Here is a 14,027-nt window from a genome sequence, read left to right on the forward strand (position 1 = left end):
TGATCCGCTCCTGCACTTTCCTTCTCCTCTTGATACAGAAGTCTTTTTGCACCACGTTGCCTAGCAATGTGACGTAGGCCTTTAACGGCGGCCTCCTGATGACATCACACGCCTATTTTACCATGAGCTACAGGATTTTGCTGGTGCCCGTTAGTTGTTGCTTTCAAATTTGTGGCTACCTGTTAACCTCTCTGCCTGATCCTGAGTACACTATTTTCCTAAGCTGCTGGAAATACCTGAACTGTTTAAACTCTGCATTTAACCTGTATCAAGCTATTCAATCAAAACCTGTGTTAACCCGTTACTTGCCTAAGCTGCCTGAAATACCTGAAGTGTTTAACTCTGCATTTAACCTGTATCAAGCTATTCAGTCAAAGCCTGTGTTAACCTATTACTTGCCTAAGCTGCCTGAAACACCTGAAGGGGTCAATTTATCATTGTGCGGACGGACATGTTCCGCTATAGCGAACCATGTCCGCCGCACATCGATAAATGCCGACAGCAAATGTTGTCAGCATTTATCATTACAGCAGCAGTTCTTGTAAAAAGCTGCTACAACGCCGCCCCCTGGATTCACAGCCAGCAGGGGGTGTCAATCAACCCGATTGTATTGGATCAGGTTGATTTTTGGCGATGTCTGTCCGCCGCCTCAGAGCAGGCGGACAGGTTATGGAGGTTTAGACTGCTGCTTCATAACTTGTGTTTCTGGTGAGCCTGAAGGCTCGCCAGAAACACGGGGCTTCAAGCTCCGTACGAAGCTTGATAAATAGACCCCAAAGTGTTTAACTCTGCATTTAACCTGTATCAAGCTATTCAGTCAAAGCCTGTGTCTACCTGTTACTAGCCTAAGCTGCCTGAAACACCTGAAGTGTTTAACGCTGCATTTAAATTTGGGGTTTGAGAAGGCGCTTACAGCATTTAGCTTAAATATTAAAGGGCCAGTAAACATAGAAAATAATGTTATATAATTCTGCACATAGTGCAGAATTATATAACATATTAGTGCTAGATTTATATAACCTAATATTGCTGGTGAATTGTTATGAAAAGAGTGTTTTCCAGACCCGCTCTCTGTGATCTTCTGAGCGGGTCTGTTTTTTACATAGAGCGCATCTGGCCAGCTGTCTAGTCACAGCCCAGCCCGACCGCGCCATTACACTCAGTGCAGCTCGCTCCCGCTGTCAGACAGAGCAAGAGCGAGCTGCACTGAGTGTAATGGCGCGGTCGGGCTGGGCTGTGACTAGAAAGCTGGCCAGATGCGCTCTATGTAAAAAACAGACCCGCTCAGAAGATCACAGAGAGCGGGTCTGGAAAACACTCTTTTTATAACAATTCACCAGCAATATTAGGTTATATAAATCTAGCACTAATCTAATGTTATATAATTCTGCACTATGTGCAGAATTATATAACCTTATTTTCTATGTTTACTGGCCCTTTAAAGAATGTAAAGGTAATTTCAAAAATGGTCACAAAATTATTTTAAAAAATACAAAGCTGAATCATATGGATATTAAAATAGCACAATTTATCAATAATTAGGGGCCTATTTATCAAGCTCCATATGGAGCTTGAAGCCCTGTGTTTCTGGTGAGCCTTCTAAAGACCGCTGCTCCATAACCTGTACACCTGCTCTGAGGAGGCAGACAGCGATCGCCAGGAATCAACCTGATTGAATACGATCGGGTTGATTGACACCCCCTGCTGGTGCAATGCTGAATAGGGAGAGATTAATGCTGTCCGCATTCAGCGGTCTGTTGGACATGATCCGCTGATCGGATCATGTTTGGAAAGACATTTGATAAATAGGCCCCTTAGAGTAAACTAGAGATGTACTTTATCTTAATAGACTATTTATTAAATACATAAAAGATTCTTTAGAATCCATCCATTACACAAAATATCAAAAAAATATATACATCAAGATAATGGGGTCTATTTATGTAGGTGCGGATAGACATGATCCGCTATTGCATTTATCATTGCACCAGCAGTTCTGGTTTACTGCTGGCGCAATACCGCCCCTGCAGATTGGGCGCTAGCAGGGGGTGTCAATAAGCCTGATTGTATTCAATCGGGCTGATTGCTGTCCGCCACCTCAGAGGTGGCGGATGAGTTCTTAACTTCCGCTTCAGTCGGAACTGAAGTGGAGAAGGTCGGAAGCAGCATCCGCTGCTTCATAAACAGACCCCAATAAATCAACATAAAAGATACATTCTGAAAAAAGTGGCTACTGAATTGACTCAGAAAAACATTACTGAACATCAGTAAGAAAGAAACAGTGACTATAAGAAGCACACCCATGGTAAATCCACTATAGAGGTTAATATCAGTGACTATGTAAAGTGATCCAAAGAATTTCAGCCCCAGAGGTTTCAAATCAGGATTAATATATAAGAAATATAACGTTTGCAACAAACTATTTCTTTTTTATTGGGAACTTCATTAGGATTTGAAGTAATTTTTTTGAGTCAATTCAGTAGCCACTTTTTTTCAGAATGTATCTTTTATGTTGATGTAGATATTCTTTTGATATTTTGTGTGATGGATGAATTCTAAAGAATCTTTTATGTATTTAATAAATTGTCTTTTAAGATAAAGTGTATCTCTAGTTTACTCTAATTATTGATAAATTGTGCGATTTTAATATCCATATGATTCAGCTTTGTATTTTTTAAAATAATTGTGTGACCATTTATGAAATTACCTTTAAATTCTTTAATCTTTAACCTAAATGCTGTAAGCGCCTTCTCAAACCCCCAAATTGAAACTTTGTGACATTTCAACTATCTAGGAAGGAGATAGTTAACAGAGAATGGCTTGTTTTAGGCAAAGATCAGCGCTTCACTTCACGCATATAAAAAATAACTCTGCATTTAACCTGTATCAAGCCTATCTTCCTGTTGTGATTATCATTATTCAACGGCACTTGAGTTATTCTAAAGCACTAACTAAATTCTGCAGCAGTTCTCTCTGGGGTCACATCCTGGATTATATTCAGTCTGCAAGAGTGTATAATTAACTCATTCTAACCTTTGGGTCTTCTACAGGACAGATCCTAAACACTGACACTTCTATGAGGACAATCAGGGACAGATATAAAACAGACAATAAAAGAGAGTATGCAAACAAGGCAATTTATACAATAAATATATTTATAATATAAATATATATATATATATATATATATATATATATATATATATAAATATAAATATGTTTATGAATATATTCTTATTTGTGTCAAATGAAATTTTTTACTTAGTGTACATACAATCTACACATATAAAATGTGTATTAAATACATGTTGTGTAAAAATGTACGTGTACATATAAAAGTACATTGAAAACAAATCACTTCACATATAATGCCAAACATCTTAGTAGATCTAAGAGTAAATATGCTGCAGCATGTCAGCCTAATCTCACTGATTTTTTGTAACTATAGTGATAAGTTAGGGGTGGAGATGTTGATATAGTCTATCAGGATTTTAGTATATGACGCTGTTCCATAAAATAAACTAATTCATAAACTGCACTCTCTGGGACTGGGTTCAAAGGTACATTATTTAATTAAATAAAATGTTTGCCAAAAAGCAAAGCTGGCTATGTTTACAGTTAAATGAACACAGGAATCACAAATTATTAATATGACATTGGATATATATATATATATATATATATTATTATTTTTTTACACTTTTTAAAAAAAAATACTATTACAATTTTATACAGTGTTTAGAATCCTAAGCTCTATAATGAAGTGCAAAAGGAAAGACTTGTTCAACTTGATGTTATTTGTAATATCTGCCTGTGGGTTTAGGATATGGGACTCTGGACATTCATAAAGAAGTTATTTGTATTTTGCCATCTGTGCATTTGAATGAAAGTAATAAGCCAGTTTGCCCTGGGATTCATGCAATAAGCGGGACATTATTAAACCATGGCAAGATCAGCTCATGCATTCATACGTCTATACCTCCCATGCCTCTCCTATAAAAGTCTCACAAAAGGGAAGTGCAGGACAAACAGATTAGCATGCCAGGACACAACAGGCCAAATTGTTTTGTCTCACTGATGACATTATTGTCTTAATGAGAATTACATTATTACATTTATCTTTAGAAACTATTTTGATTATCCCAGCATTAGTGTTTTAGATCATCTCGATTTTATTAGACACTGAAAATTATTTTGCTTATTTTTTATGTACTACTAGCTGCAGCAGTTCAAGGAACTTTAATATAGAAAGCATAACATTTTAAGTCACTTACCCCTTTAATAGTACTGTGTAATGACAAACACAAACACGCTTGCAAACTAAAGCTAATGCAACTTCAGATAGGTTTGAAAAGCGCAAGATCCTTAATTGCGAGTCACTGGCAATAGTCCCAAGTATAACTGAATAGAAGGAGGGAATGAAATAACATTTTTACACCAAGAGGCCTACTTATCAAGCCGTCAACCGCAAATACGCTGGAATTCTGCAGCGTAATTGTGGAGAGCCTGATTCCCCTTAGTTATCAAAGCCTACAGACCGGCAATAGTTGAAGTTTGTGACGTAACATACGATCCGCCGGTCTCAGTCCGACAAAGATCGTTGCTTACGTCATTACAGATGTTCCGAATGCAAATTCGGCACTATCTGACTACTTTTGCTAGTTAACAAATATCTAACAGGTACGCTCGCCATTATTCCGGCCCAGCGTACCTGCTTTTCAATCCGCCGCCCAGGAGGCCGCGGATGCCATAGGAATCAATGGGAGTCTAAAAGCAGCAAAAGCTCATGTTTGCTGCTGCCCGATATCCCATTGATTTCTATAATAGAATAAAAGTTATGTTTACAGCTAACACCCTAACATGTACCCCGAGTCTAAACACCCCTAATCTGCCGTCCGACACCACCGCCACCTACATTATGTTATTAACCCCTAATCTGCCGCCCCGCCACCGCCGCCACCTACATTATACTTATTATCGGGGTCGCCCCTGTCCTCAGAACACCACGTTATTTACAAGTGTATGTACTCTTACCTTATATATACCCCTCACCATGAACTGACGATCATCCCGCTGCCAGCTGGCGTCCCGGAAGTACGTGACAGCATCCTGAGTATCCTGCACTTGCCGATGACTCACTAAACACACCCCTTTTGCCTTCGTCACCAGACGCTGCCCAGCAGTGGTGAAGACGGCAGCATACTAATTTTACTTGCACACTTGTGACAAAACAAGCAAATGTCACATGTATTAGTGGAAAATAAAAATAGAAATAAAAACAAGGACAAAACATGCTAATACATAACATCTAATACAAGAGTTCATATTAAGCTTATATGATAAATGCCTAAGGGAATCAGATCACATTGTAATGAATATAAATACTAAAATAAGAAAAAAGTTCAAGGTTAATAATAATATGGTGTAAGATTAACTATGTGAAGCAAAGGGATAAGAGGGAAAGGAGGGACAAAAGCAGGCATGGGCTGAATAAAGCAAAAATGGGCATGAGCTAAATAATTGGCATCTAAACCTCAAGGGATCAGAGAGGGAATCCAGGGGGTTACTGGAGGGTCTGTAGTAAAGTCCTATCTGCTAGGACAAGATGAATACATATAGTAGCAATTATAAGGATGGACCGAAATTAGACATAATGAAGTGCAAGCAACAGACTTGCTGCTGTCCTAGTAAAGGAGGAAATGCATAGTCGGGCCATATTTGAAAATAAGAAAAAATGAAGAAAAAAATGCTATGCGGACATTATAAACATGTATCAGACCAATGGCCTAGGTGGAATGGACCAAGAGGAAACTCATTAAATAGAATTTCATTAAATAGAATAATTAGATACTCAGTCACTGGAAGCAATGCCAGTCCAAATTTGTATTTAGTCCTCTGGGACTTAAAGTTCCAAGGGTATAGATCCAGCGTGATTCGCACTGTAGTAGGAGCCTTGCTCTATCTCCCCCTCTTATTGGTGGAGGGATGTGATCGATTATGGTATACCTCAAGTCTGAAACTTTATGTCCTGCTTCGGCAAAATGTTTTGCAACCGGTTGTTAAGATTCCTTTTTCTCCTTCTTCTCCAAGGCTGTCTTAAAGGCCATTCTATGATTGGCCATCCTCGTTCTTAGTGTGTCCATTGTTTTGCCCACGTAGAACATCCCACATTGGCAGTGTAGCAAGTAGACTATGTGCGTGGTAGTGCACGTAACTCAATGTCTGTGGTAGAACTTCTTGTTCTTATACAGGTGATTGAAGAACTTTTCAGTAGTCAGGCCATTACATGTAATACATCCTAGGCATCTACTACAGCCTCTGGCTTGTAGCCACATCTTTGGGGTATATCGGTCATGAGGGTCGGATTGTATGAGATGGTCCCTCAAGGATCTGCCCCTGCGATATCCTATCCTAGGCTGTCTTAAATTTTGAAAGGAAGTGTAGTGTCAGACTCCACTATGGTCCAATACTTGTTCATGACTGCAGGTATGTATTCATCTCCTTGTGCATATGTCAGCACCATCATGAGGGTGTTGTCATCCTGTTTGGCGGTTCTTGGTTGCAATAGGGAGTCTTGACTGTCATTCTTCTCCCTGTCTTTGCATTCCTGTAGGGCTTTTATCTTATAACACCTCCTAAGGAATTATGTGGTAAGTTCCTGAATTTAGTGTTCCTTGTTATCATCCTGAGTTGTTCCATATCACCCTCTTCATCTGTGAGGTCGGTAATGCCTTTATCAGGGCCGATGGGTGGCTGCTTTTGGCATGCAGAATCCAATTTTTGTCGGTTTTCTTCCTGTACAGTGTGGTCAATAATCTACCCTCTTTCTTGTAGATTAGAAGATCCAGGAATTCAGTTGCCAAACATTTTGCCGAAGCAGGACATAAAGTTTCAGACTTGAGGTATACCATAATCGATCACATCCCTCCACCAGTGAGAGAGGGAGATAGAGCAAGGCGCAGGGCAAATCACGCTGGATCTATACCCTTGGAACTTTGAGTCCCAGGGAATTAAATTCAAATTTGGACTGGCATTGCTTCCTGTGACTGAGTGTCTAATTATTCTTTTTTTTTTTTTATATTTTATGTCTTTATTGAGTTTTCATAAAGTACAATATTCACAGATCAATGGGTACAACATTTCTGATGAAATAGTCCAGTCCTAACAAATTGTCCAATGTTGTCTTGCAACTGTACTTGTGATACAATAACTAATCAATATTAGTCCATATTTTTTTTTAGTGTACTATATCATTCAGCCATAAGTACTTCTAAAATTGCTAGACGGTACATTCAACAAAAACACTTTACTAACACAGATTAATCTAACATTAACGACAAACTAAAGAAAAAACAAAACAAAACAATTACTTGCAGTCTTTAAATCATTTCAATGCTGTACAGGTAATCAGAAGGTATCTCGTCACAACCCTACAATACACTTGTTAGATTCCATTTATGTTTCACCTTTTGTCTTAGAGGCTACTTAAAGCTTCGAATATAAATTCCTACAGTTATAATAATTATTATTATTATATTGATCCATCTCTTTATTATCCTTTAAGTACCTGCATACGATTCCCAGTAAAACATCATATCATAATACATGTTCAGTTTATTTGTTTTGAGATAGAAGTATCTTTCCATCATTAGAGCTTCTTTAACTCTTTCCCTCTAGGACTCTATTGTGGGGACTCTATCAGACCTCCATGCAGAGGCTATAAGCTGTTTGGCTGCGTTTAGCATTATACTTATAACATTTTTCTTAATAACACATTGGACTTCTTTCAGCATATTGAATAGACATACTAGTGGATTATAGGATATATTAGAGGACATGGCGCCATTAATTTCTTCAACAATTTTTATCCAGTAGCTTTTAATCTTTCCACATGACCACCAGACATGCCCCATATTACCTATATCTTGCCTACATCTCCAACATTTCTCATTAGCAGTGTTAAATAAATGCTTCATTCTATTTGAGGTCATGTACCACCTGAAGAGTATTTTGTAATTTGTTTCTAGTGCATGTGTGGTATGAGCAGAGTGGGCTATATTATGAAAAATCTCATTCCACGTCTTTGGGCTTAACGCCCCTAGTAATTCCCTCTCCCACCCTTTTGTGAAGTTATGTGGTTTTGGGGTTGTTGCTTCCAGCAGTAGTTTGTAAATAAGAGAAATTATCCCTTTTTGTGGTATATTGGAGACGCACATCTGCTCAAAGGGTGTCAACTGCCTCAGCAGACTGGCTCTGTCTCTATGGGTCATAATATAATGATTTACTTGATGGTATCTAAGCCAATGTGCAAAGAAACCGTCTCCCACCTCTTGTAATTCCCGCCTCTGTATTATTTTCCCTGAGTTGGTTATAAGTGCAATGGGAATGTAGTCCTTCAGACTATGAGCATTATTTAGGTGATGTCCTTGTCCTTCTTTGAATTCAGAATTCATCAAGATTGGAGTTAGTGGCGAGTATGTGCTAGAAATGCCATTACAGTTATCTCGTATATATTTCCAGTCTGATAGGGAACTCGAAACCGTCTGTGTGGTGTTAGTCTGTAGTTTAGATATGGATTTAGGAAGCCAGCACATACTCCCTAATTGTGGTACATTACTGATATCACTTTCTATTTGGACCCAGTGTTTTGGTTCATCTAATTTATGTCTACTCCATTCCACTACTCTCTGTAGTGATATGGCCTGTTTGTATAGTTTTATATTGGGTACTCCCAGACCCCCCATATATTTATTAGCATACAATGAGAATTTATTTACCCTTGCAGGTTTTGTTTTCCATATAAAATTAAGTATCACTTTTTGCATTTTTTGTAGGTATGTTTGGGTATGTGGAAGCGGTAGTGTCTGTAGAATGTACAAAATTTTTGGTAAGAGTACCATCTTCACTGTGCTTATTCTCCCTACCCATGATATATTTTTAGATAACCAGGACGAAGCCTGATTAGAAATACTATGTAGTAGTTTGGAGTAGTTAAAGGTACGAATTAAGTCTAAGTTATGCAGCAAGTATATACCTAGATATTTGATATGTTTCTGTTGGATCGCAAAAGGACTGTTCGTTTTAATTGTAGTCAGATCTGTAGGGGATATATGTAGGGGTAGTATCTCTGATTTACTAGGATTCACTAGGAAATTTGATACTTCTCCATATTTCAACATTTCTGATTGCACCGCGGAGAGAGATTCCAAAGGACATGATAGAGACAATAAAACATCGTCAGCGAACATAGATAGTTTGTATTCTCTATTTTTAATGTTTATGCCCTTTATATTAGCATTTGATCGAATTCTACTAGCTAGTGTTTCTAGGGATAGGATAAATAAAAGTGGGGAAAGCGGGCACCCCTGACGTGTGCCATTTCGTATTTCAAATTGATCAGAAAGTGTACCATTTATTCTAATCTGGGCGGTGGGAAAGGAGTATAAGGCCATGATTTTATTTATAAATGAAATGGAAAGATTACATTTATTTAGGGTTGTCTGCAGAAAGGTCCAATCTAGTCTATCGAACGCTTTCTCAGCGTCTGTGGAGAGTAATAATGAAGGAATTTTGTTTGTATTTATATATTCTAAGATATTTAATAATTTAACGGTGTTGTCCTTAGCCTCTCTCCACGGTACAAAACCAACCTGATCTGGGGATATTAGGGTTGGAAGCAATTTATTGAGTCTAGATGCCAGTACCTTAGCAAGTATTTTCAAATCTATATTCAGCAATGATATTGGTCGATAATTTGCTGGGGTGTCTGGTTTCCTACCTGGTTTGGGAAGGACGGTAATATAAGCCTGAAGCATGGTATCTGGCAATGTACCTCCATTATCAATCTGGTCAAATGTGTTTAATAAATGAGGTGTCAATAAGTGAGAAAATGTTTTGTAATATGACCCAGAGAATCCATCTGGGCCTGGTGCTTTTTCCGGTTTTAGTGATTTAATCGCTAATGTTATCTCTTTATGGGTTATGGGGGCTTGTAACATTTCTCTATCTTCTTCAGATACTTCCGGGACTTGGACATTTTCTAAGTATTCCAAACATTTAATCTCATGGTCCGGATACGTTCTCCTAGGGAAGAGGTTATATAGAGCATGATAATAATTTTTAAAGGCATCTGCTATTTTTTTTGTGTCCTCGACTCTCTCCCCTGTAGATGTTTTAATTGAATGTATGTAATTTTTTGCCTGTCTAGATTTAAGTAGTCTGGCTAGCTGTCTTCCCGGTTTGTTAGCTTCATAGTAATATTTCTGCTTAAGTTTAAGTGCAATCGACTGTGCTTTTATATGTAAGTGTGACAACATTTTGGCTCTGTAGAATTTTAATTGTTGGAGTGTCTGTTCGTCTTGTGGGTGTAGTTTATGTATGTATTCTAGTTGTTCGATCTCTTTAGCTATATGGGTATATTCTTCTCTTTGTTGTTTGATCTTATTAGCCCTAATTTTAATTAGTGCCCCCCTTATAACGCTCTTATGAGCTTCCCACACCATAGCTGGTGTAACGTCCTCAGTAACATTATGTGTAAAAAATACTTGAATTTCTTTCTCTAAGGTATCGCACACCCCTGGGTTAAGTAGTAGTGATTTGTCTAATCTCCATGTGAAATCTCTTATGGGTGCTGAAGGCCAAGAAACAGAGCATCTAACCATAGAATGGTCGGACCACGCCGTATGTGTGATGCTTGATACTGTTGCATTCGATAATGTTAAATGGTCCAGCAGAATATAGTCAATTCTCGAATAAGATTTATTGGGATTGGAGAAAAAGGTATAGTCCCTTCTATCAGGATTAGCAACTCTCCATGGATCATGTAACCCGAATGCTTTTAAGAAGTGCCAAAGCGACTTCATTGTGTTTTTTGCAATGTGTATGCTTGTGCTTGAACTATCCAATGTAGGGTTAATTGGTAGATTAAAGTCCCCCATTACTATTAACTGTCCTTTCTGTATATCTTGTATAAGAGGGATTATGGATTTAAAGAAGACGGCCTGTTTATGATTGGGTGCATAGATATTTACTATTGTTACTATTTTGTTATAAAGAATCCCTCTGATGGCGAGGAATCTGCCTTCCCCATCTTTTTTCTGCTCCAACAGTTTAAATGGGATGGAATTATGTATAAGGATACTTACACCGTTAATCTTTTTTTTGGTGTGTGCACTATGATAGTGTTGGGAGAAGCCATTATACATATATTTAGGAATGGATCCTCTTTTGAAGTGAGTTTCTTGTATACCAATTATTAGCCCCCCTTTTTGTCCTAAATCTCTAAGAGCCAGCAATCTCTTATGGGGAATGTTGAAACCTTTTACATTTTGTGTTATAATTTGTAAACATGTATCAGTCATTTAGTTACCTTTGACGTCCTTCCTCCGCTCCAACATGACTCAATTACCTGAGTGTTTGCTTGTTTCATGAAACGATTCTGCAAGAAAAATCCTAAAACGAAACTAACAATAAGAACTATAACAAAAACATAACGAACTTTTACCTTCCATACACAAAGGGAAATGACTAATAGATCCCTAAATGGAATCGATTAGCCCACAAAAAACTTAACAATTTTTAAGTCTGTTTAGACCAATTCTCATATTTTAAATAACTATAGTGACTATTACATTCTGTATTTTAGTTTACACATTCTTGTTTCTGTTTAACCAATAAAGGATACTTAATATGTCCACCTTCAGCCTACTTGGGCTCTGGTATCTTTAGACGAGTGGTTTTTAGCTCTTTTATTTCGAGCTGTTTGCCACTCCCCTCTCTGTGGTAGTGGCAAGGCACGATGGTCAGAAGGAGGCAAAGAATCTTGTACAGTATCTGGGTGCAATATAGGTGCAGGTATCTCCAATTTTCTGCAACAGTCCTCAATTTCCTCCGTTGAAGTGCAGGTTGCCCTTCTGTTTTTCCATATTACAATTAGCTGAAATGGGTGTCCCCATCTATAGTTAATATTTCTAGCTTGCAGGTGTTTTGTGAGTGGGGAGAGTTCTTTTCTTCTGGCGATAGTTCTGCTTGATAAATCAGCAAAAAACTGAAGGGTGACTCCGTCCTTTTGAATAGGGCGCTTCTCTCTTGCTGCTGACATGATTTGCTCTTTGAGTTGGTACTTTGTAACTCTAACAATTACATCTCTAGGTGGTGCACTTTCAGGGGGCTTAGGCCTCAGGGCCCTGTGTGCTCTATCCATCTCTACTGTTGAGGTATCTGTAGGATCCCTGAGTTGTGAGAAAAGAGATTGAAGGTATTCGGGGAGAGTTGAAGCATCTATGTCTTCTGGGATACCTCGTATCCTGATATTATGTCGTCTGGACCGGTTCTCCAAGTCCTCAAGTTTGTCCTCCAGCATCTTTACAGTTTGATCTTGATGGTTTATCTGTGTGGTTACTTTTGTTAGACAAGCCTCATGTTCCTGTATAGTGTCTTCGATGGTGTTTACTCTGTTGCCAATCTCCCCTATATCTTTCTTCAGCTCAGAGATTTCATCTTTTATACATTGTTTTACCTGGGTAATCAGGCTAGAAAAATCCTGTTTTGAGGGTATGGAAGAAATCACAGACTGTGGGATAGATAGCATATTGTCTTCCTCTTCAGACCCCGATTCTGCTGAACTAGATGAGAGTTGTGGTCTAAGTGATCCAGATGCTGAGCTTTTTGATAGAGATGGGGTTACTGCTTTAAAGTAGCTGTCCATTGATGGATTCCCCTGACTTCCTTCTTTGTTCTGTTTCCCCTTCAGTGTGCTCTTCCTAGGGCACATCCTTACTATGGTGGTTTATCTTAAAGGATTGTATGTTAGGGTTTTAGAAAATTGTGTCTGTTTTTTTTTTATAGCTTTGTTGCTATATCTATAACTAAAAATCTCAAAAGTGTCCCAGAATCTCTTCTCCTGTAACAGACAGGGAGCAGTGAACTATAGATTCAGCTCTTTTTTTTTTTTTTTTTTGTCAGAAAACTACCAGAGTTCTTTATCCCTTTGTAGTATTGTTAATCAATCATATTCTCTAACTCCTTACATGTGTTCCAGAGTATGTTGGTTAACAGAATAATAATGCACCATGTGGCGTTTCAACTTTTATCAATGGCTGTCTGATACTGACTACGGCGTAATGCAATATGCACACGCTGTTTATTGTGTCTCATTGATAGCCTGTTTGTAATGTTACGGAACACGGAGATAGCTTCTCAAAAGCCAGAACTCCTCTTGTCTTGATAATTATTTCCCTTTATCGCATAGCTGTGGCGTTATTCATACTCTGCCATGTGGCCTGTTATGTAAGCAGCAACTGTGTCTCTTAATATGGCGGCTGCGGTATATTATTGAGCGTTCCGGTATGGATGTTTAGCCATAGTCACTACATGTCCCTTAAAATGTGTTATGCATTAGTGTTGCATAGTTAAAATGCAAGCTGGGTCCGATCAGGCATTACCTTATATCCTCTTTGAGTGAGCTCGTGGTTGCGGCCTGTCCCTGAGGTGCGTGTGTCAGTCAGGGTGATCCGTTGTGTGCTACCTCTCTCATTAGCTGCTCCTCATCTGATTTATTCTGCTCCGGACTTGGTTAAATACCCTCATTCAATATGTAGTGGGATTATCTGCGGTCTGGCATAGTGGTTTAGTCTCCTTCTGTGGGCTAATTCGTCGGAGCTCACTTACAGTGCGGCCATTACCTAGCAGAGCCGGCTCCGCCCCCCGAGTGTCTAATTATTCTATTTAATGAAATTCTATTTAATGAGTTTCCTCTTGATCCATTCCACCTAGGCCATTGGTCTGATACATATTTATAATAAACGCATAGCATTTTTTTTCTTATTTTTTTCTTATTTTCAAATATGGCCCGTCTATGCATTTCCTCCTTTACTAGGACAGCAGTAGGTCTGTTGCTTGCACTTCATTATGTCTAATTTCAGTCCATCCTTATAATTGCTACTATATATATTCATCTTGTCCTAGCAAATAGGACTTTATTACAGACCCGCCAGAGACCCCTTGGATTCCCTCCCTGATCCTTGAGG

Source organism: Bombina bombina, chromosome 2 (genome assembly GCF_027579735.1).
Source record: "Bombina bombina isolate aBomBom1 chromosome 2, aBomBom1.pri, whole genome shotgun sequence".
NCBI classification, from domain to species: Eukaryota; Metazoa; Chordata; class Amphibia; order Anura; family Bombinatoridae; genus Bombina; species Bombina bombina.